We start from the raw sequence: 21,686 nt of genomic DNA, 5'->3' as shown, positions 1-21,686 counted from the left end.
ACATACTGTGCTGCCAGCCATTTCTATCTAATATATAACTTTGAGCCCTGAAAGGACTGTGTCTTCAACTCAAGTGAAAAAGCCACTGCCTAGTTCCATGTCTATTTCTCTGTTCCATTTCACTATAGGCTGCCAAGGTCGTAGGACCATGGCATATACACAAGACTGTTCTCCACTGGCATCTTGTAAACAATAACAAAATGGTGCAGTGGATGGAGCCCTGGACCTAGAGTCAGGAAGACCTGAGTTCAAATCTGCTCTTAGCCTTATTGAGAAATTCACTAAACTTCTGTTTGCCTCCATTTCCTCAATTATAAAATGAGAATAATAATAGCACTTACTTTCCAAGTTTATTGTGAAGATCAAATGAAATAATATTTGAAAAGCATCTGGCATTTAGTAGGCACTGTAATTATTACTATTATTGTTAATTGCTATTCCTCTGTGTGGCACTGCTAATTCCATTGTGAATTGTTCTAAAGGTGACTTGCCTCCCTTTGCCTTCCTGGTCCTCTTCCTCAAGATTTTCCAGCTTTCTCCACTACTCCTGCTTAATTTTCTACAGTGTCTATTTCTAGATTTCTGAGCAAAGAGAGAGTGGAGGGGGCTGAGGAGTGTCCATTTCCCAATTTCCTCCTACCAGTGTTAGTTCTTAAAAATGCCTTTCCCTTTAAAAAAAATGATTAAATGAATAAATAAAACCCTTACCTTCTTTCTTAAAATCAATACGAAATGTCAGTTCCAAGGCAGAAGAGATATGAGGGCTAGGCAATTGGGGTTAAGTGACTAGCCCAGAGTCACATAGCTAGGAAGTGTCTAAGGTGAGATTTGAACCCTCCTGTCTCTAAGCCTGGCTCTCTATCCACTAAGTCATCTAGGAACCCTTCTCTTTCAATCTGGCAGGCTTCTTTATCTGTTAGTCAATCACTACAGCCTCTTTCTCTGCCCCCTCCCTCTGTCACAGGATGAGAGGGAAAAGGAAAACTTCCCAAACTAAAGACCTGTTAGTCTGCTAAATCTCTGTCAGTCAGTCAGCTAGAACTTAATAGGTATCTGTTACATCCCCAGCATTGTGCTAGGGGCTTCTGATGCAAAAAAGGCAAAAAACCAGTCCCTGCTCTCAATTAACTCACAACCTAGTAGGGGAGACAACATGCAAACAACTATGTGCAATATATAAGGGGTAAATTAAGATAAAGAGGGAAGGAACTGAGTGACCAGTGAAGGCTTTTTGTAGAACGTGGCGTTCTAGTGGAGACTTGAAGGAAGCCAGGAAGTAGAAATGAGGGGAGAGGGAAATCTAGGTGGAAGGGATAGCCAGTGAAAAGATTCCTATTCAGGAGATGAGTGTCTCATTCCAGAAGCAGCAAGAAGAAAGGTATCATTGTATTACAAAGCATGTGGAAGTGTAATTAGCATAAAATAAAACCCTGCTTTATATACTTACTTTAGTCATTATTTGATACATTATTATGATGCATAATCACTGTTGAAATCTCTGTTATATAAAGCAACCTATTGTATGTTTTCTTTTTGTTATAGATTCTGTTAAATTGGTATGAAAAATATATCAATAAATCAAGGCTCTTTGACTTCATTAGCTTAGCAGTTCCCTTTCTTGAGGCAGATTGAAACCCATCTTTTAACTTGCCATTAGGAAACTCATAGAGGTTAAGATTTTCCCAAGCTCACTCAGCTGTTAAGTGTCCGAGAGTGGATTCAACATAGGTCTTCCCAACTCCAAGTCCTACGCACTGATCCTGATTGCTGAGATCCCAGTATATCTAGCTAGCTCCAGAATCAAACTTGATTACTCTCAGCCATCTGGTCATCCCTCCTCAGTGGCCCAGCTTCTGTCCGGGTACCACTCCTGCCTTTCCACCTCTTATTCCAGAAATCATCATTATATCAAAAGTTCATATACGTCTGGAAAAGGCATAGCAATCAACTAGCCCATTGCTCCATTAACCACCCAATAACTTCCTAGACCAAAATATCTGTTCCAGATTGCCACTCTTCTCCTTAAAGGGCCTTATCTCCCTCATTCAAATATGAGTTCCTAATTAAAAAACTAGAAAGTGAACAAATTAAAAATCTTCAGATCAAAACTAAATCAGAGATCCTAAAAATCAAAGGAGAAATTAATAAAATTGAAAGTCAAAGAACTATTGATTTAATAAATAAGACTAGAAGCTGGTACTTTGGAAAAAACAAATAAAATAGACAACATACTGGTCAATCTAATTAAAAAAAGGAAAGAAGAAAACCAAATTGACAGTATCCAAGATGAAAAGGGAGATCTCACCTCTAATGAAGAAGAAATTAAGGCAATCATTAAAAACTATTATGCCCAATTATAAAAAATATGGCAATCTAGGTGATATGTATGAATATTTACAAAAAATGTAAATTGCCTAGACTAACAGAGTAAGAAATAGACTACCTAAACAACCCCATATCAGAAAAAGAAATTGAACAAGCCATCAAAGAACTCCCTAAGACAAATATGAGTTCCTCAAAGGCAGGAACTATCTGACTTTTGTAGTTGTATATAATAAATTTGTAGCACTGAAGAAGCTCCCCCCCCCCTGCCATTTTTTTCCCTCATTCACAAGACCTCACTCTCATAACTTAAAAAATATACAAAGAGAATGAAAGTTTGTTGTTGTTTTTATTTCTCTGTATACTCAGAGAGTGCTTAGGTAGAACCCCGGTCCTAAGATTCAGCGTTTATTAAACTTTAATTATTTCGTTTGTTACAAAGTCAATTTAGAAGTTTGCTTAAGAATATCTGGAATGTGAAAAAGTAATAGGGTTAGCAAAGGTAATTCTCAGTTAGGACCTAATTTACCAAAGCAATTTAGGATACTACATACTTCCTTTGTTTTTACACTAACTCTCACTTAGCTTAAAATCAGAATGAAAACCAGGAGATGAACCTTACAGACTACATTGTTAAGCTGATTGGTTTGAGAATCCATTTGAACTATCTATATTATGCAATGGACTCTGACTATAACACTGCTCCAGCTGTGAAATCACATTGTAGGTGAAACTGCTTTATAATGAAAGCATCTTGGTACTTGGCTACCTAAATGACCTCGAACTGAGATCTAAGGAGATCTGCTTTAAGTGGGATTCTACTCAATAGAGAAGGATGATATTGTGAGATTCCAAGTATCCCTGTTTATAAATATCACATATATGTGTTCTTGGCTAAAATCTAAAAGAGCACACATTAATGCACCTTAATAACTCCAATCTGTTTATAGACATACCTGACATTGAGTTTGAGTTGTTACTTGAAACTTTAATATTCCAAGGACTCCCACGTGGGTAACGGCCACCACCAATGCCCAAAACTCTCCTTTTGCATCTTACCAAAACATTTAATAAATTGTTATGGTCAGCCCTATGTTGATAAAACTCCATTCTTAGCGAGGCTCTGAAATGCAATTGTCACTTACAATCATGAATGCTGTCCCTGGAGCAACCAGTGCCTCCTGCTTCTTTCCAAAGGAACTGGACGGAGTAAAACTAACCAAGATCAGATATTTTCTCTGTGTATCAAACAAAACTTACTTAACAGTAAGTACTTTGGAATTACTTTCTTGCTGCTGGAATAGCCAGAGGCTACATAAAAAAATATGCAAAGCTTCCTTAACTACTTCCAGTCAACCCTGTGTTTTAGCCAGCTCTTGGGCACTTTGAGAATGGCAAATTCTCTGGTTGCTTGCAATCAGCTGTATATGACTCCTGCTTGAACACTTTGAATAATACCCCTTCTCCTTATTGGCCCCTGAGCAGTTAGAACCAATGATTAAGTGGACCTTTAAAAAGGGAGTCCTATCTCTCTCTTCTTTGACTATCCAGGGAGAATCATGTAGCTCATGAAGAATCTGACTCTCCCAGGAGGACACCCAGTTTGGACTGGCTGCATGGGTCCCAAGAAGATGAGCCCCTTGGTAAAGAGGGAGAAGGATATAGTACTCCATGCCCATTGGGCTCAGCAGCAATTTTTATTGCTAAATTGGTATATATTTAACAATAAAAATTGCTGCTGAGTCTAATGGGCATGGAGTACTATGTAGACATGGGGATGAGTAGGAAGGAAACACTGGACCAAGGTCACTGCATTATTACCATAGAAATTTCTCTCATGAGACTCAGTGAACATAGATTATTCATTAACTCCACATTTGCCCTGGCACCCAAAGCATACTTACACATTTATTCCTTCCTGCATGCACTTCCTGAATCCTCTCATTCCAAAACATGCTTTCCAAGATCCCATTTTAATCACTTGAGGATTACTTTGTCCTGTAGAGACACAGAATCCTTGGAATCTGAGAGCAAAAAGGATTTCTGAGACATTTAAATCCAGTCCAAATCTGAGAAAGAATCCCTACTATTACCTACTTGACTAGATGCTAGCCAGTTTTTGCTTAAAGACCTCTAGTGAGGAGGAACCCACTCACCACCATCCAAAGTTTCCCATTCCACTTTTACATAGCTCTAACTGTTGGGAAATTTTTCCTAATTTAAAAAAAACTGAATTGGCATCTTTGTAGTTTTTACTTATTGGTCCTAGTTGAGTCCTTTGAGGCCAAGCAGAGCAAATTTATCCTTCTTCCACTGGATGGCCCAGAATGACTAAACTAGTTGCGGTATATGGTATACTTCTCCTGCACCATAAAAAATGGCAAACAGTATGAGTTCAGAAAAACTTGGAAAGACTTCTATAAACTGATGCAAAGTGAAGTGAGCAGAACTAGAACACTGTACACAGTAACAGAAATGTTATATAATGACCAGCTGTGAAGAACTAAACTATTATCAGCAAAGCAAGCCACCAAGATATCCACAAGGGATTCATGATAAAAAATGCTATCCATGGCCAAAGAAGGAATTATTTAAGTATGATTGTAGATCAAAGTATGCCATCTTCCATTTTATTTCTTTTATGAGTTTTTTTTATTATATGTGTGGCATGTGTCTTCTGTCACAGCATGAGCAATATGTATTGCATGAAAGCACTAATATAACCTATATCAGACTATTTGGGGGGAGAGAAGGAGAGAATCTGAATTGTAAACTATCAGAAAATAACAATTATTTTTATATGTAATTGGAAAAAATGTAAGTAAAAAAACAAATACATGAGGCTATTATGGATCCTCAGGCTCCACTTCTCAAAGCCAAATATCCCCTAGTTATTACAACTGATTTTCGTATGGCATAAAGTCAAAAACTTTCATCATCCTACTTCCTCTCCATTGAATTCTCTATGGCTCATTAGTGGCCTTAAAATGATCCCCAAAATTGAATATAATATTATGGGGGTTGTCTCACCCCCACAGTACAAGATTATCCTCCCTTCCCTCATTCTGGACACAATACCTGGCTAAATGTAGCCTAAAGTTTACATTAATTTTCTTGAATTGTCACATCACACTATTGGCTTATATTGAGCTTGCAATCTTGCATAGGTCCCAGATCTTTTTTCACATGAACTGCTTCTTCATCATACTTCTGCCATTTTTTTTAAGTTGATTGTTTTTAGCCAAAATATCAGACTTTATGTTTCATTTGGACTGTTTGGACCAAGCAAGTCTTCACATTTCTTGCCCACAAATTCCATCTTCTTATTATTCACTTCAGTGTTCTAACTTGTCAAGACCTTTTTGTATCCTGACTCTCATTCATCCAGTGTGTTAGCAATCATTTCCATCTTTGCGTTACGTGCATATTTGATAAGCATGCTATCAAGTCATGAATTAAAAATGTTAAACAGCAAAGGGTCAAGCCCATACGTAGAGGATTCCACTACAGTCCTCACTCCATTAAACTATTAATGACTACTCTTTGAGTCTGGCCATTCGCACAGTAATTATACTATTATCTGTCCATCTCTTCTTTTCATAAAAATAGCACAAGAGACTTTGTCAAATGCTTTGCTAAAATTTAGGTAAACTATATGTACATTTCTCTGCTCTACCATTCTATGATAGGTAAGGGAATACTGTAAGATTAGTCTGGCATAGCCTTTTCTTTATGAAGCCAGACTAACCTTACAGTATTTCCTTACCTAGATGGCTAGTGGCACTACTCTCTCCATGTGTACAAATTTATCCACAACCTATCTACATTTTCTCATTTTATAATCTATGTCTTTCCATTCGCTTAGGTCTCTATCAAATACAGTGGATGTCTTCTTCTGTAATGAAATTATATATATAAATATAGATGGATATGTATGTGTTTCTATACATTGAGCTATGGGCTATAAAATTAAATTTCAAACCTATTCACAATTCTCTAGGAATTAAAATTCTACTAAAATATACATAGGCACTTATTTTATCCTTTCTATTATTGTCCTATAGTATTTGTGGCTTCATGTCTTCTTAACCTAAGTAGACTGCAACTTGTTAGGTAGATTACTAAACTGTAAGCTCTTTGAAGACAAGCACTAGGCATGGAACTTCTATCTTTATCCCCAACAATGTCCAACACGATATTTGGTACATGGAAGTCCTGGACTATTTTTTATTGGTTAAGAGGAAGCTTTTATGCTAAGGGTAGATTTTATCACTCTATTCCAATTAATAGAGAATCCTGGGGAGGGCAGAATTTGGATGAAAGGGAAAATATCCTTAATGGGAAATGTTGTTGGCCAGTCATTTTTCAGTTATATCTGACTCTTCATGACCCCATTTCAGGTTTTCTTGGCGAGAATACTAATGTAGTTTGCCATTTTCTTCTCCAGCTCATTTTTATAGGTGAAGAAACTGAGGGAAATAGGACTAAGTAACTTGCCCAGAGTCATAGAGCTAGTAAGTGTCTGAGGGGAGATTTGAACTCAAGTCTTCCTGACTCCAAGTCCAGTGCTCTTAGTGGAGAATAGAATTTTAAGCAAAATAAATCACTTAAACTAATACTCTCTAATGAAGGGTTTTCATATACATGGAAGCAAATCTCAGTGTGATATCTTATTTGTTAAGAAATACAGAATTGGAAAGAGTAAGAAAAACTTCATTTTAGGAACTATAATGAGGAGGTGTAAATTAATGGTTATTTTCATTTACAAGCCAGAAAGTATACACTTAAGAATCAGATACATCTGAAGATAAATAACAATGGGATTATAACAGGTTCTTAAAGGTCAGTAAAATCCCATTCCCCAGTAAAACAAGCTGGTCTAAGGGAAAGGGAAGGAGCATTTTAATATAGCACTTACTGTGTGCCAGACCTTGTGCCACTTTCACAAATATTTTTACAAATATTTTACAAATATTATTTAAATCAAACCTGATATGTAACATAGGCATCATCAGATGAGATGAGAAAGAGCTACTTTCCATGAAAAGGAGATAACTTTGGTTATAGCATAAAAGAGATCAAATAAGCAACTCCAAGTCTCAGAAATGAGAGACTGTCCTAGCATAAATTTGGTCCAAATTAAGTGATTTGCCCAAAGAAATACAATGCATTTTTGATTGAACCAAGCCTAGCTTGACATCCCAGACAATTTGCAAGAACAATGCTGCCTCTCATGAAATCGGAAATCAAAGCCACTAAAGACTTCTGTCCTGTATAAAAGTCCTATCTATTTACTTGCTTAGATAGGGCCAGAACCTCCTTTAACTTTCATGACTAAAAGAAGAAAATCCAACAATGAGAAACAGCAGAGAAATAGAAAGACTTCTCTGATATGTTGCATACATTGTTGTTAGTTGTATTGTTTGTGCTTAAAATATTGTTGTTTTTTTAAATGAGGAAGGGTTTCATTTCGGGAGAGTAGAACAGGAAGAACATATCTTGAAATGACTATGAATATAAATGAAGGGCATCAATTTAATTATTTTTAAAGAATGACAAGTTCTTAATGTTCACTGCAGAAATAGCCTATATAGGGGGAAGCTGGGTAGCTCGGTGGATTGAGAGTCAGGCCTAGAGATGGGAGGTCCTAGGTTCAAATCTGACCTCAGACACTTCCTAGCCTTGGAGACAATACACAGAATTGACTCCAAGATGGAAGGTAAGGAAAGGAAGAAAGAAAGAAAGAAAGAAAGAAAGAAAGAAAGAAAGAAAGAAAGAAAGAAAGAAAGAAAGAAAGAAAGAAAGAAAGAAAGAAAGAAAGAAAGAAAGAAAGAAAGAAAGAAAGAAAGAAAGAAAGAAAGAAAGAAAGAAAGAAAGAAAGGAAGGAAGGAAGGAAGGAAGGAAGGAAGGAAGGAAGGAAGGAAGGAAGGAAGAGCTTATATAGATTGAGGATTTATACTCTAAATGATTATTCTAATGCAAATATTAGTAATATGGAAATAGGTCTTGATCAATGATACATGTAAAACCCAGTTAAATTTCTCGTTGGCTAAGGGAGGAAGGGAGGGAAAAAATACGAATCATGTAACCATGGAAAACATTCTTAATTAATTAATTAATTAAAATTTCTAAAGAATAATGAATAAATATGTATATGTATATGTATATATATGTGTATATATATAGATATATAGATATAGTCTGACTTTCCAAATTTATAAGAATTTGGGGCAGCTGGGTGACTCAGTGGATTGAGAGCCAGGCCTAGAGATGGGAGGCCCTGGGTTCAAATCTGGCCTCAGACACTTCCCAGCTGTGTGACCCTGGGCAAGTCACTTTACCCCCATTGCCCAGCCCTTACCAATCTTCTGCCTTGGAGCCAATACACAGTACTGATTCCAAGACGGAAGGTAAGAATTTAAAAAAAAAAATACAAGCCATTCCCCAACTAACAAATGGTCAAAGGATATGAACAGGCAATTTTTCAAATGAAGAAATCCAAGCCATCAATAATCATATGAAAAAATGTTCTAAATCACTCTTGATTAGAGAAATGCAAATTAAAACAACATTGAGGTACCGCCTATCAGATTGGCTAATATGGCAGTAAAAGAAAATGGTAAATGTTGGAGGGGAATGTGGCAAAATCAAGAAACTAATGCATTATTGGTGGTATTGTGAACTCATCCAACCATTCTGCAGGACATTTTGGAACTATGTCCAAAGGACTATACAACTGTGCATACCCTTTGATCTGGTAATGCCACTACTGTGTCTGTATCCCAAAGATATAATAAAAAAGAAAAAAAGGACCTACTTGTATAAAAATATTTCTAGCAGCTCTTTTTATAGTAACAAAGAATTGGATTGGGGAATGGCTGAACAAATTGTGGTACATGTTGGTGATGAAATACAATTGTGCTATAAGAAATGATAAGATGATTTCAGAAAAAGCTAAAAAGATCTTCAGGAAGTGATGCAAAGTGAAATAACCAGAACTGGGAGATCATTTTACATAATAACAGCAATATTGGATGATGATTATCTATGAAAACTTGACTACTCTCAGCAATGCAATGATCTGGGACAATCCTGAAGAACTTATGACAGGGAATACTATCCACCTCCAGAGAAAGAACTGTTGGAGTCATCTTTCATATTAATGTATTTTTTGTTTTATTTGGGTGGTTGATTTTGTATGAGTTTGCTCTTACAACAATGACCAATATGGAAGTGTGTTCTGCATGACAATAAAAATAAAGTTTTTAAAAATAAAATAATTTTTAATATTTCAAGAGCCTGACTTTCACCAAATTAGTGTGGTCTCTTGGGGAACCTTTTCCAAATTCAAGTGCCCAGAGGGTAAATTCAAACTGTCTGTGAGCCCTCAGATTACCAAAGAGAGTTGAGGTAGAAAGTGCTTGCTTTGGGCAGCTGGACAGAGGGTTGGGGCATGCAAAAAATTTCCTTGGGCACTGGGAAGAAGGGGAAAAGAGCAACTCCCCAAGTGCCAGCTCTGAAGGAGTGCCAGGTCTTTGCCAATACTGCCTAGGATCTTGGTGAGCTACACTAACTCCCTTAAGTATAAGCTTACTACTTAGGTTAGTGTTTCCTTAGTGGGCTGAAGAGATACTATATCCCAGTGATGGTGAACCTTTTAGAGACAGAGTGCTATGCCATGCCCCTCCCCATCATCACATGCTGGGTACACTCCTCCCCTCCCTTACCCCACATGGGGGAAAGAGAAAGTGTTCCCATTGGGCTGCTGGGTGGGCAAAGTGAGGAATGTCCTCAGGGAGTATAGAGATAGTAAGGGGAGTAGCCTAAGCACTCTGCTCCTCCAGCTCTGCTGCCCATGAGTTGCCCTCCTTATCCTATATGCACTCCCATTGGGCTGCTGGGCAGAATAGCAGGTGATGTGAAAAAATGTTATCAGGTACTGTGGAGAGGGGGAAGGGAGCAGCTCCACCTGAGTCCCTCTGTCTTTCTAGTAAGAAACTCTGGTGGTGGGTGGTAGGATTAAGAGGTAGGGAGGAAGGATGACCAAGTGCTCACAGAGAGTGCTCTCAGTGCCATCTTTGGCACCTGTGCCATAGGTTCACCATCACTGCTATATCCTCTCTTCTTTTTTTCTTCACTTCCCTCAACCCAGCTTATTACCAAGGAAATCCCCAGTGTATTATTAGGTCCTAAGAAGAATAGTCTCCACTTAGTCCAAGTCCTTTAAAAAATTTTTAATTCAGTTAATAAAAATTAATTTTCCTTCTTTCCAACTCCCTTACTCCATTAAAAAAAAAAGAAACAAAGAAAAACCAAATCCTTGTGACATATCAGAAGAGTCGAGCAAAATCAATTCTTTTATTGGCCATGTTGAAAAAATGCATATCTTATTCTCCACTCTGAGTCCATCACCCATCTGTCAAGAACTGGACAGCATGCTTCATCATCACTACGCTGAAATCTTGCTTGGTTATTGTATGGATCCAAGTCCAAGACTTATTATTTAATAATGTTCTAAAGAGTCTCCTTGTCTTGATTATAGGATATTTGGTAGGAGAGGTATAAATTAATAGTCACCTCCATTTACAATCTCTAAGCTGCTCCCCACAAACACATACACAAATATGTACATGCAGCATATGCATAAGCTCACTCACACATACACACACTCATATATACCCTTATTCTCTCTACCTTCCCCCTACCAAAAAAGAAATTTTGTAAACCAAATTTTCTAGCTAGAGAACTACTTTCTCTTAGGAGGCAAAGGAAAAATGCCAATGATTGATGGCTTCAGCTAAAAGCATAGAATGGTGAGGTTATTTATGGTTCTTCTCTTTAGGACCTAATAGAGTCAGATGCTATCCTAAAAGGTTGAAAATCTTGCTGTGGGGATGTTTTTACAGGACAAAAGCAGCTCCTGGAGAAAAGCATAAATACTATCTGAAGGAAGCTATAACAGCTCCTAATTTTGCTGTAAGTGCTCAGTCAAAGACAGATCAACATGTTTCACTTGATTAAAAATGGACAGTGTTATACTGAGAGCTTTAAAGAAGCAGTCATCAGGGCTGGAACAGGACTTTCCACGTCACATTTTAAGATGGAAAGAGGTGGTGTCAACTACCCTGGTTACCCCACCACCGTTAGAACCAGCTCACTGCTTCCTTTTCTGAGATGAAAGTTACTTTATTTCTTTGCCTCTTCTTCTCATCCTCCTTTTGCTAAGACTAAACCCAAGATGACTATTTTGTCTTTTCTTTGTAAAAATGAAGCTGAAAGTCCTATAATTATTGTGATTCATCTTGGTCTTGAAAAAAGAAATGAGAAATGCACCCCACCCATTCTATGCAAAGCGGTGAGGGCCTAGAGGGGTAAAACACTGTCAGACTTTTGTCCTGTATTAAATGGCTTTATCAAACAACTTTCCTCTGTTTTTTAAATGTCCCAAAAAATGGTTCTTTGAGGAAGGGGAATATATTAGGACATGAAAGTGATTTTGTTATAAGGAAGAGCTTAATTTGGAGGAAGTTGAGAAGGAAGAGCATGAACTGAAATAATTATGAACAAAAGGCATCAATGTAATTATATTTTGAAAAATGAAAAGTTCTTAATGTTTACTGCAGAAACAAAGAATCTGACTTTCACCAGATTAGTTAGTTCCTTATGCTAGGGCAGCATTGGTGAACCTTTTAGAGATTGGGTGCCCAAACTCCACCTTCAAGTTAACTGTGAGCCCCAACATTATTCCAGAGAGAGGAGGGAGGAAGTGCTTGAATTGATCTGCTGGACAGAGGGACAGAAAATACAAAAAATGTCCTCAGGCATGGTAGAGAGGGGGAATGGAGCAGCCCCCTTCCTTGGCCAACATGGTTCTAGGGTCTTGGTGAGTTATACTAACTCACTCAGACTAGAAATTTACTACTTAGTTCAGTGGTTTCTGAATAAAATAAATAAAACCTATTGATAATTTTTAAATAAAATCTTTGGTGGTTTTTTATTCACCTTGGCAAGAAAGATGTTAAAAGATGAGGCATTTCCAATGGAAAGTTTTTGCCCACTTCCTGTTTTAAAAAATTTAGAGTCCAGAAAAAAGACACCAACCAGTAGTACCACTTGTTTAATAGTGTTCTTAAACAAAACATTGGATTTAATGAGTGATGGAGAATAAATCATGAACCCAAAGCAATATGGAAAATTTTAAAACAGAAGACTAAATGATTTTGATCAAAAGAAAAAAGAAGGAAATAAAATAGGAGACCCTCCCATGAAATTCTGAAGCAAATGATTTGCTGTTTTCCTGTAAAAGAGGTACCCACAGCAATTTGGAATTATGCCCAAAGGGCATAAAAGAATGTGTACCTTTTGATCCAGCAGTACCACTACAGGTCTGCATTACAAAGAGATTTTTTTTTTAATGGAAAATACAAAAATATTTGTAGCTGTGCTTTTTGTGGTGGCAAAGAATTGTAAACTAAAGGAATGTTCCTCAGTTGGGGAATGGCTGAATAAATTGTGGTATATGATGGTGATGGAATACTATTGTGCTATAAGGAATGAACAGGATGATTTCAGAAAGAACCAGAAAGACCTACATAAACTGATGCAGAGTGAAATAAGCAGAACCAGGAGAACATTATACATAGTAACTGAAATATTGTGGGGCAATCAAATGTGATAGACTTTGCTACCATCCAAGACAGTTCCAAGGGACTTATGAAAAAGAATGCTTTCCATCTCCAAAGAAAGAACTGGGAGTAGAAATGCAGATGAAAACATGATTTATCACATTTATTTGGGTATATGATTTGGGGGGGTTGTTTTTATAAGATTGTTCAATTACAAAAATGAATAAAATGGAATTATGTTTGCATAATAATCAATTGAATTGCTTATCAATTCCAGGAGGGGGGAAGGAAGAAAGGAGGGAAACAACATGAATCATATAACTTTGGAAAAGGAATGTATAAATTTGCTATTAAAATAAAATAAAGATAAAACTAAAAAAAAAGAAAGAAAGAAAGAGGTGCCCACAGAACAAATGTATTGGATGTAAGGAAACCAAAACTTGGTTATATCTTCTAATTCTGGTAATGATTGATACTGTTTCCATATGTATGGTGCCAGAACTGTTCCAAAATTATTCTTTCCACAATTCTGAGTCAAGCTAACCAGCTAGCCATGTTTTCATGTAGTTAACATACAATCCTAAAAACCATTATATGATAAAAGGATGTAAACTCTTTGAGGTCAGAGACCTTTTTTAAAAATCTTCTCTTTGTATCTCCAGTGTCTATTACAATGCCTTGTAAGTAGTAGGTATTTGATAAATTCCTTTTGAATGATTGGATATGCAACAAAAAACTCTAAGTGTACATTGGTATTTATGTCAAGATTTGACCTTCTTCAGATTCTTCTACAGATCACCTGTTGCCTTCCCAGCTTCATAAATTGCTCAGTTGACCTAACATCCTAATTGAACAACAGATCATTTTTATAATTTTAGGTACTCCTCATGGGACCTAGGATGGTGTCTTGCAAGCAATAGGTATTAAAACAAGATTTTGGTGTCAGCTAGGTGGCTCCAGGAATAAAGAGCCAGGCTTGTCCTGAGATCAAATCGCCTCAGACATTTCCTAGCTGTGTGACCCTAGGCAGTTGTCTCACCCTTACTCTTCTTCTACCTTAGTATCAATTCTAAGACAGAAGGTAAGAATTTCATTTTGTTTTGTTCTCAAAAAGAAACAAGATTGGTTAGTTAAATAATCAAAATACAAGAAGTGATTTGGCTTTTCAAACAGCTATATAACAAATCATTTCCACCAACAAAGTCTCTTAATTATTAGAATGCAAGCATCGTATCTTATTTATCTTTATAAATCTGCAAGTGCCTGATGCAGTACATAGAACAGACTCCATAAATGTGAACTTCAGTCTGGTTGAATTCAGAGAATCACAGAATGTTGGAATCATAAAGGATCTCATCAAATCTCTACCTGGCTGACAGCATCCTCTCTCAAAGCCCCAAGATGCAGTTGTCCAGGCTTTACTTAAAGACCTGAATTGAATTAGTAATTTTTATAAGTCTGATAGGCGTGTACCTCCTCCACAACAAAACTGTTTGAAAATATCTCCAAATAAAATTGCCATATTTGCTCACATAACCCCTTTCCTTGCCAGATATTTTCACTCTAAAATGGAGACATTATGCAAGCATCTGGCTTATTGCAGAGAACCTTTATGAGATTCTCACCCTTGTTAATGAAAAAAACAGTGTTACCCAAAGTTATGCAGGAATAGGGGCAAAGCTCATTAGAATCCAGATCTCTTGACATTTCTACCTCCCTCTGTGGGGTTCAAATTCCTTTATCTAGACTTTTGCACCTCGAAAAGTTAAATCCAAAATCCTCCACACTCTAGCCCTGACTTACTTTTCTAACTTTCTTTCCTATGACTTCAGCTGGAATATATTCACTGGCCTGTGAACATTTGCTCACATAAATTGCCACCTGACAATCCCCTCTACTTGTTTTCTCCACCCATATGATTTCTAGTTAGCTTTCAAAGTCTAGCTTGAGTCCCATTTGTCTGATAACCTTAGCCCAGAGTGATCACTCCATCCTCTGAATTTCTCTGACATCTCGTCTTCATCACTCATTCAATATCCATCATAGATTCTCTAATATCATTAATTATCACTCATGTCAATCAATTAACAAGCATTTGCTAAGGGCTTACTATATACCAAGTATTATGCAATGGCGGAGTGAAACAGTTCCTGCCCTCAAGTACACAAAAATTAATTCCAGATAGCTGTGGAGAGGGAGAGACTAGCAGCTAGGGAATGCATTTACAAAGAAGGAAGCATTTGAGCTGAGTTTCAAAGGAAATTTGAAGAAGGAGAGGTGACAAAGCAGTGCATTCCACTCGTTTGAGACACCCAGGGAAAAGATGTAGAAATGAGAGATGGAGTGTTGTCCATATGTGGAACAAAAATGTCCGTTTGGCCAAATAGTATGGTAAGGTCCTTGAAGAATCATAGGATTATATATTGAGAGCTGGTAACAAAAGTAGAAGCCATCTATTCCATCCCCTCATTTTCCAGATAAAAAAGTGAGACCCAGAGAGGTGAGGTGATTTTCTCAAGGTCATACAACATATAAAAAGTCAGCAGTGAAAAAGAACATTGAAGAAGGAACAACTCCTCCACCTTAACCAGGATCCATAGATATTTGGCATCAGGGAATCTTCCGTGTCTCAGGAATAGAAGGATGATTTGAGGAAAAGCATTAACAAGCAGGACAATTATGAAAGCATTATGTACAATAAATTATAAACTTTTTAAAGCAAGCAATATAAAATGGAAACTGATAGCTTCATGTGTAATCCTCTTTTGTGCTCTGCTATGTACATAGAAATATTCTTTCTTGATGTTTTAAGACCAGAATTTAAAATATTTTTAAAGTAATATTGCAGACTGGATTGTTCTTACTTCATAAATGGGATATGGGGTGTCTGTGGAACAATACACAGAATCTACCTCAAGGATTGCCAGCCTCTTCAGGTGAAATCCTGAAAGATTACCCTCTCTGAGATGGAAAACCTCAAAAATCATTTAAAGGAATTATGGATCAGTGACAATACAGAGTCTACCCATAGAAGTGCTATAGAAGAAAGGGAAGTTCTGAGATGCATACAGTTAGGAAGTAGACAATAACATAACTTCAATATGTCCTCGACTATTTGCCAAGCAGCCAGTGGTTTTCCCTATTAGAACTGTTCAGTGGCTACTATCAAATTCTTGTGACAAAGGAAGACAAAGAAAAGACAACTGTCATCTGCCAAGCAGGATCCTATTGCTTGAATAGATACCCCAGACTATCTTAGAGGCTTCTACCCCTTTTCAGTGACTTATGGAGAAAGCAGTTAGAGATGCTGACTGCTTGGAAGTGTTGGTGTATCTGAATGATCTTCTTGTCTTTGGGAAGATGTTGGGGAAAGGGGATTGGGAAGGGAATAAGCATTTATTTAGTACCTACTGTGTGCCAGATTCCATGCTAAGTATTTTCACACATTTGATCTCATTTGATCCTCATAACAATCTAAGAGGTAGATGCTATTATTATCTCTGACTTACAGTTTAGACAACTGAAGCAAACGGAGCTTAAGTGACTTGTCATGGTCATGCAGCTAATAAGTGAATCAGGATTTGAATTCATGTCTTCCTCACTCCAGGCCCAGTATTCTATTCAATGAACCAACAGATGTCTCTAGTATCTTCTTCTTTTCTCATCTAATTTCTTTTTATTTTATGACTTTATATTTCTTGTTCTTAGAGTTTTGGCTTTGAAACTAGAACTCTATAGGAAAAGAGCTAAGCTAAGAGCATGATCTCCTTCCCCTCCTTAAAGACTAACTAAGATGAGACAGGGAAAGAGAATAATGCCTCCCATGTGTTGGGGGAGTAAGTTTGTATATTTGTGATGATACTTTATGAAGTAAATATGCATTTGTTAAAACGAAAAAACCAACAAAACTTGGAAAATGGGTGGAGTTCTGTTATGAAATCTCGGTATGCAGGAAACACACAAGATAAAAGACTGATGTCATTACCAATTAGTTGAAAGATTAGGCCATGTAGCAGTCTTTAAAAATAGTCCCAAAGAGTCATTGGGACCCTACCAAGACAATATATCACAATCACCTTTTGTCTGTTAGGGAGCTAGACTCTCTAGTGAGCAGAAAGAGTGAGAGATAGTGAATCAGTCAAGCAGACTCAGAAGAAACCCATTATTGAGAGATCATTGAAGTCAGAGGGAAAAGGGAATCTGTGAGATAGGGAAAGGAAAAACAAACTCAGAATACTTCACCATTTGCCCCAGTATGTCTGGCTCTGGTTGACATCAGGCATCTTTTTATTTTAGCATTCACAAATAAACTTTCATTTTAAAATATGTGTATATGTAATTTATTGATTTTTGACATTCTTTTCCTTTAAAATTTTGAATTCCGCATTCTTTCCCTCCATCTCACTCTCTTACACCCACTGAGAAGGCAAGCAATCATTGTATTGATCAGAGTAGCCAAGTTTATCACAGTTGATCATCATTATGACACTGCTGTTACTGTACACAATGATCTCCCAATCCTTCTTGTTTCACTTTGCATCGGTTCCTATAAAGTCTTACCATATTTTTCTGAAACTAACACCCTTATCATTTCCCACATCACAATAATTATCTCACAAATGAACAAGCTTTTACTAAGTGCCTTCTGTGTGTCAGGCACCATGGGGTGTTCATACAAAGAAAAAAATAAAAAGTCTCTGCTCTCAAGGAATGCACATTCTGATGAAAGATGTTGCTGTTATTCAGTCATTTTCAGTCATGTCTGACTCTTCCTAACCGCATTTGAGGTTTTCTTGGCAAAGATATTGGAGTGGTTTGTCACTTCCTTCTCAAGCTCATTTTACAGATGAGAAAATTGAGGCAAACAGGGTTTCCTATGGAGGGTAACATATATATGTAATACATATATATGCATATAGAAGATACATATTAATAAATACAAGGTAATCTTAGAAGGAAAGACATTGAGGGGGTGGAGCTCCTTGACACATTCCCATGTGGGAGCTGAATTGTCAACTGAACTTGGTAATTTTGCCCTCCTGGCTACTTGGGAAGGTAGATCTGGAAAGTGAATGGGTATGTCAAAGACTAGTATGTAACACGTGAATTGGGAACAGAATGGGGGTTAAAGTCATGGGGTGAACCTTGTGAATTTATGTATTCTATTTATAAAATATATCATACACTATATATACTATACCATCCAACTGGTTTTTAAAGTATTATATGTGCTAAGTATACAAGCATAATTATGTATATGAACATAAATATATATATCTACTTGAGTAAACACTTTCATAAATTATGTTGGTAGAGGTAAATCATTGAGGGCTATAACCAGTGACATATTACATGGGAATTGCTGAGTAGATGTGGACCATTGTAGGATTTGATTAGATAATTTATATTCCTGGATTAATTTAGGGTATCAGTAGAATCTAAAACATCATGATATCTAAATTGCAGATGTTGTCTGATGGGGGGGGGGGGGTGAGAGCAAAGTACATCAGGATTATTTCCCAAAACTCCTTATTTCCCAAAGCTATGTCCCTCAACAAAAACTAAGATTGTCATTAGCTTTCTTGGTTATTAATGATGCATAATTCAATAATTCATAATGAACTTTAAGTTCTTTTTTTCCAAATCATCTGCTGTCTAGTTATACCACACAAGCTTCTATTCATGAGATTGCTTTTTTAACCCAAGTCTAAGACTTTACATTTATGCCTATTAAATTTCATATATGGTCCTATGATCTAGTCTAGCATGATCTGGGAGAGAACGCTGTAATCATCTAATGTTTTTAACATTTTGCCCCATCTCTTTCAACAAATCTTTATGTAACAGGAGACTATAAAAATAAAAGGCACACTGTAAAAATAATAAGGCAATGGATTGATTATGGATTATAAACTGATTTAGATACTCTGCTTGCTGTGCTTACAAAGTATCTTCAATTTATACAAGTGAAATAAAGCTTATAAGTGAACTTTCAGGGCCAGGCACAAAGATGCCAAAGAGATTCTTGTTATAAAAAACAAAATCTTTATTGAGAATATGGATATAAAAGAATAAAAAGGACTTCTAACTCTAAAGGATTCTAACTCTACCCAAAAAAAACCTCCCTGGTTCCCCAAGGAACCACTTCTGTTTCCACAGGATACCCTGATCCTTCCTGATCTGTCCAACTCATATTTTTACTATTCTAAATAAACTAATACTATTATCCTTATATTCTTGATTTCATCTCCAAGTTATAAAAATAACAAAGGTTAGCTGACTGAGCCTTAGCAAGAACCAAGTTAGGACTCTGAGCCTTAGTAGACTCAGAGTCCAAACCAAAGACCAAGTCTTTCTTTGGTCTTCTCAGAGTTAAAACAATTTATAAAAACAGCAATCAACAGCTTCTCTACTTCTTTTCTGTAAACTAATATAACAAGACCCAATTTCTAATATCATGCTTATAAAACTGACCAATAAACCTAGTCCTAAGTGTATCAGTACACTCAGACAATGCATTTCTCTATGTGGATGAGGTTGAGAAGCCTGTTTCTGGGAAAGTTGTCATAATGTATAAGTGCTTTGAAGAGATTTTGGAGTACATGCAAACATTTCATAACTGGTTCCAGTTAGTTAACCACATGGTAAATGGAAGTCTCTTTGATTGACTGCAGTTATAGAATTACAAATGAAAGAATCTCCCCAAAAGTCTTACTTAGCCTTAGTCTCTTTTCTTGGTTGGACTTCTTTTCTTTGGTTTTCTTTGGACTTCTTCTTAGTTAATAATAGCTAGTGAGAGGCAATAATATAATGTAAGAGGACTCAGGCTTTCTCTACATCCAAAGCTGATATGTTGCTCCATGAATAAATGAATCTCGTGGGTTTTTTTGCCTGCCTTCTGTCATTTTAGGTGAAGGAAATTATATGCTATCATCTTGTGAGTTGTGAAAAGTCAGAAGAATAAGATACCAGAGAAAGTACTCAGGCCAGTGGGGCATCATAGAAAAAGTTGAGAAAATTAGGAGTGTAACTTGGAGAAGAATGAAGACATAGTTGACTTGAACATTTTCCTAAAAATGGAGAGTTTTGAAAGAACCAGCCAATCAGAGGATGGAATTGGCAGGAGTCAATCAATAAACATTTATTAAATGCCTACTGAATACTAAGCACTGTACTAAGTACTTAGGATACAAAAAGAGTCAAAAGAGAGTCCCTGACCTCAATAAGTTTACATTTTAATATAGGAGGCAACATGCAATCAAGCTATATACAGAATACATAGGAAATTATTAAGAGGGAACATACTAGAATTAAGAGAGGTTGGAAAGGGCTTATTGTAAAAAGTGGAATTATAGTGGAAACTTAAAAGAAACCAAAGGAGCCAAAAGGCAGAGATGAGGAGAGAATTTTTCCAGTCATAGAGAACAGCCAAAGAAAATGCCTGGATCCAAGAGATGGGGTATCTTGTTCTTGGAACAACAAAGAGTCTAGTGTAACTGAAACAAAGAGTAGGTACTTAGGATAGTACAGTATAAGGAGAATCAGGAAATAGTGGGGTACCAAAAACATAAAGAGAAGAAACAATCAAGGAGAAGAGGATGATCAACAGTATCAAAGGCTACACAGAGGTTGAAGAGAATGAGAATTTTTAAAAGGCCATTGAAAAAAAGAATTGACAACTCAAAAAAAAAAAATCTTCGTGCCTTCCCTCTGAGATTATCTGCAATTTATCCTGTATCTGTCTTGTTTGTACATAGTTGTCTGCATGTTAGACTGGAAGCTCCTTGAGAACAGGGGCTGTTTTTCCGCCTCTCTTTTGTATCCACAGCATTTAAGCAGAGTACTTCACACATAGGATTCACTTAATAAATGCTTTTTGACTTGGGTAAAAAAAAAAAGCCATTGAATTTGTCTATTATAAGAAGCCACTGGTAAATTTAGGGAGAATTTTAGTGAAATGATGAGATTGGAAGCCAGATTGTAAGGGGTTAAGAAGAGAATAAGAGGAGAGAAAATAAAGGTACCTATTATAGATGGCCTTTTCAAGGAGTTTAGTCACAAGGGGCAGAGTGGATATAGGGAGATAATTAGTGGGTATGGAAAGATCAAGTGAGTTTTTGGAGGATTGGAGAGACAAGGGAATGTCTGTAGGTTGTTGAGAAGGAGCCACTAGACAGGGAGAGATTGAAAATAAATGATAGAGTGGACTTAACCAAAGGAGAAATCTGTGGGAGGAGACTGGATAGAATGGGATCACTGGTGAAGGTAAAAGGGTTAGTCTTGGTAAGCAGTAAGGCCAATCTTTATATGAGACAGGGCTGACAAAGGGAATAGTGGCAGAAGTCATATGAGTTATATGAGGAGAAAGAAGTAAAAGAGAGAGCTCATGCTAACATCCTCAATTTTTCCTATAAAATACAAGGCAAGATCCACACCTGTGAGGCTGAAGAAAGGGGGGACGACAAGAGATCTAAAGAAGATAAAAAAGATTTAGAAGACCTGATGTAGAGAGAGAAGAGGATTTCAAAATTCTTGAACATGGAAGTAGTATATTTGTGAATAATGGCAAGATGAAAGGATATGACCATCTTTGCGTGAGGCTGTGGTGGGGTAGAAGAGTAGATCATGGGAAGTGTGTAGGTTGAGGAACTGCGTGTTAAGGGTGTTTGAGGGAGGGTATATATATATATATATATATGTTGAATTCCCTAATGGGAGGGTAGGAATTTAAAAGGGTAG

Source organism: Monodelphis domestica, chromosome 5 (assembly GCF_027887165.1).
Source record: "Monodelphis domestica isolate mMonDom1 chromosome 5, mMonDom1.pri, whole genome shotgun sequence".
NCBI classification, from domain to species: domain Eukaryota; kingdom Metazoa; phylum Chordata; class Mammalia; order Didelphimorphia; family Didelphidae; genus Monodelphis; species Monodelphis domestica.
This window is presented reverse-complemented; position numbering follows the sequence as displayed.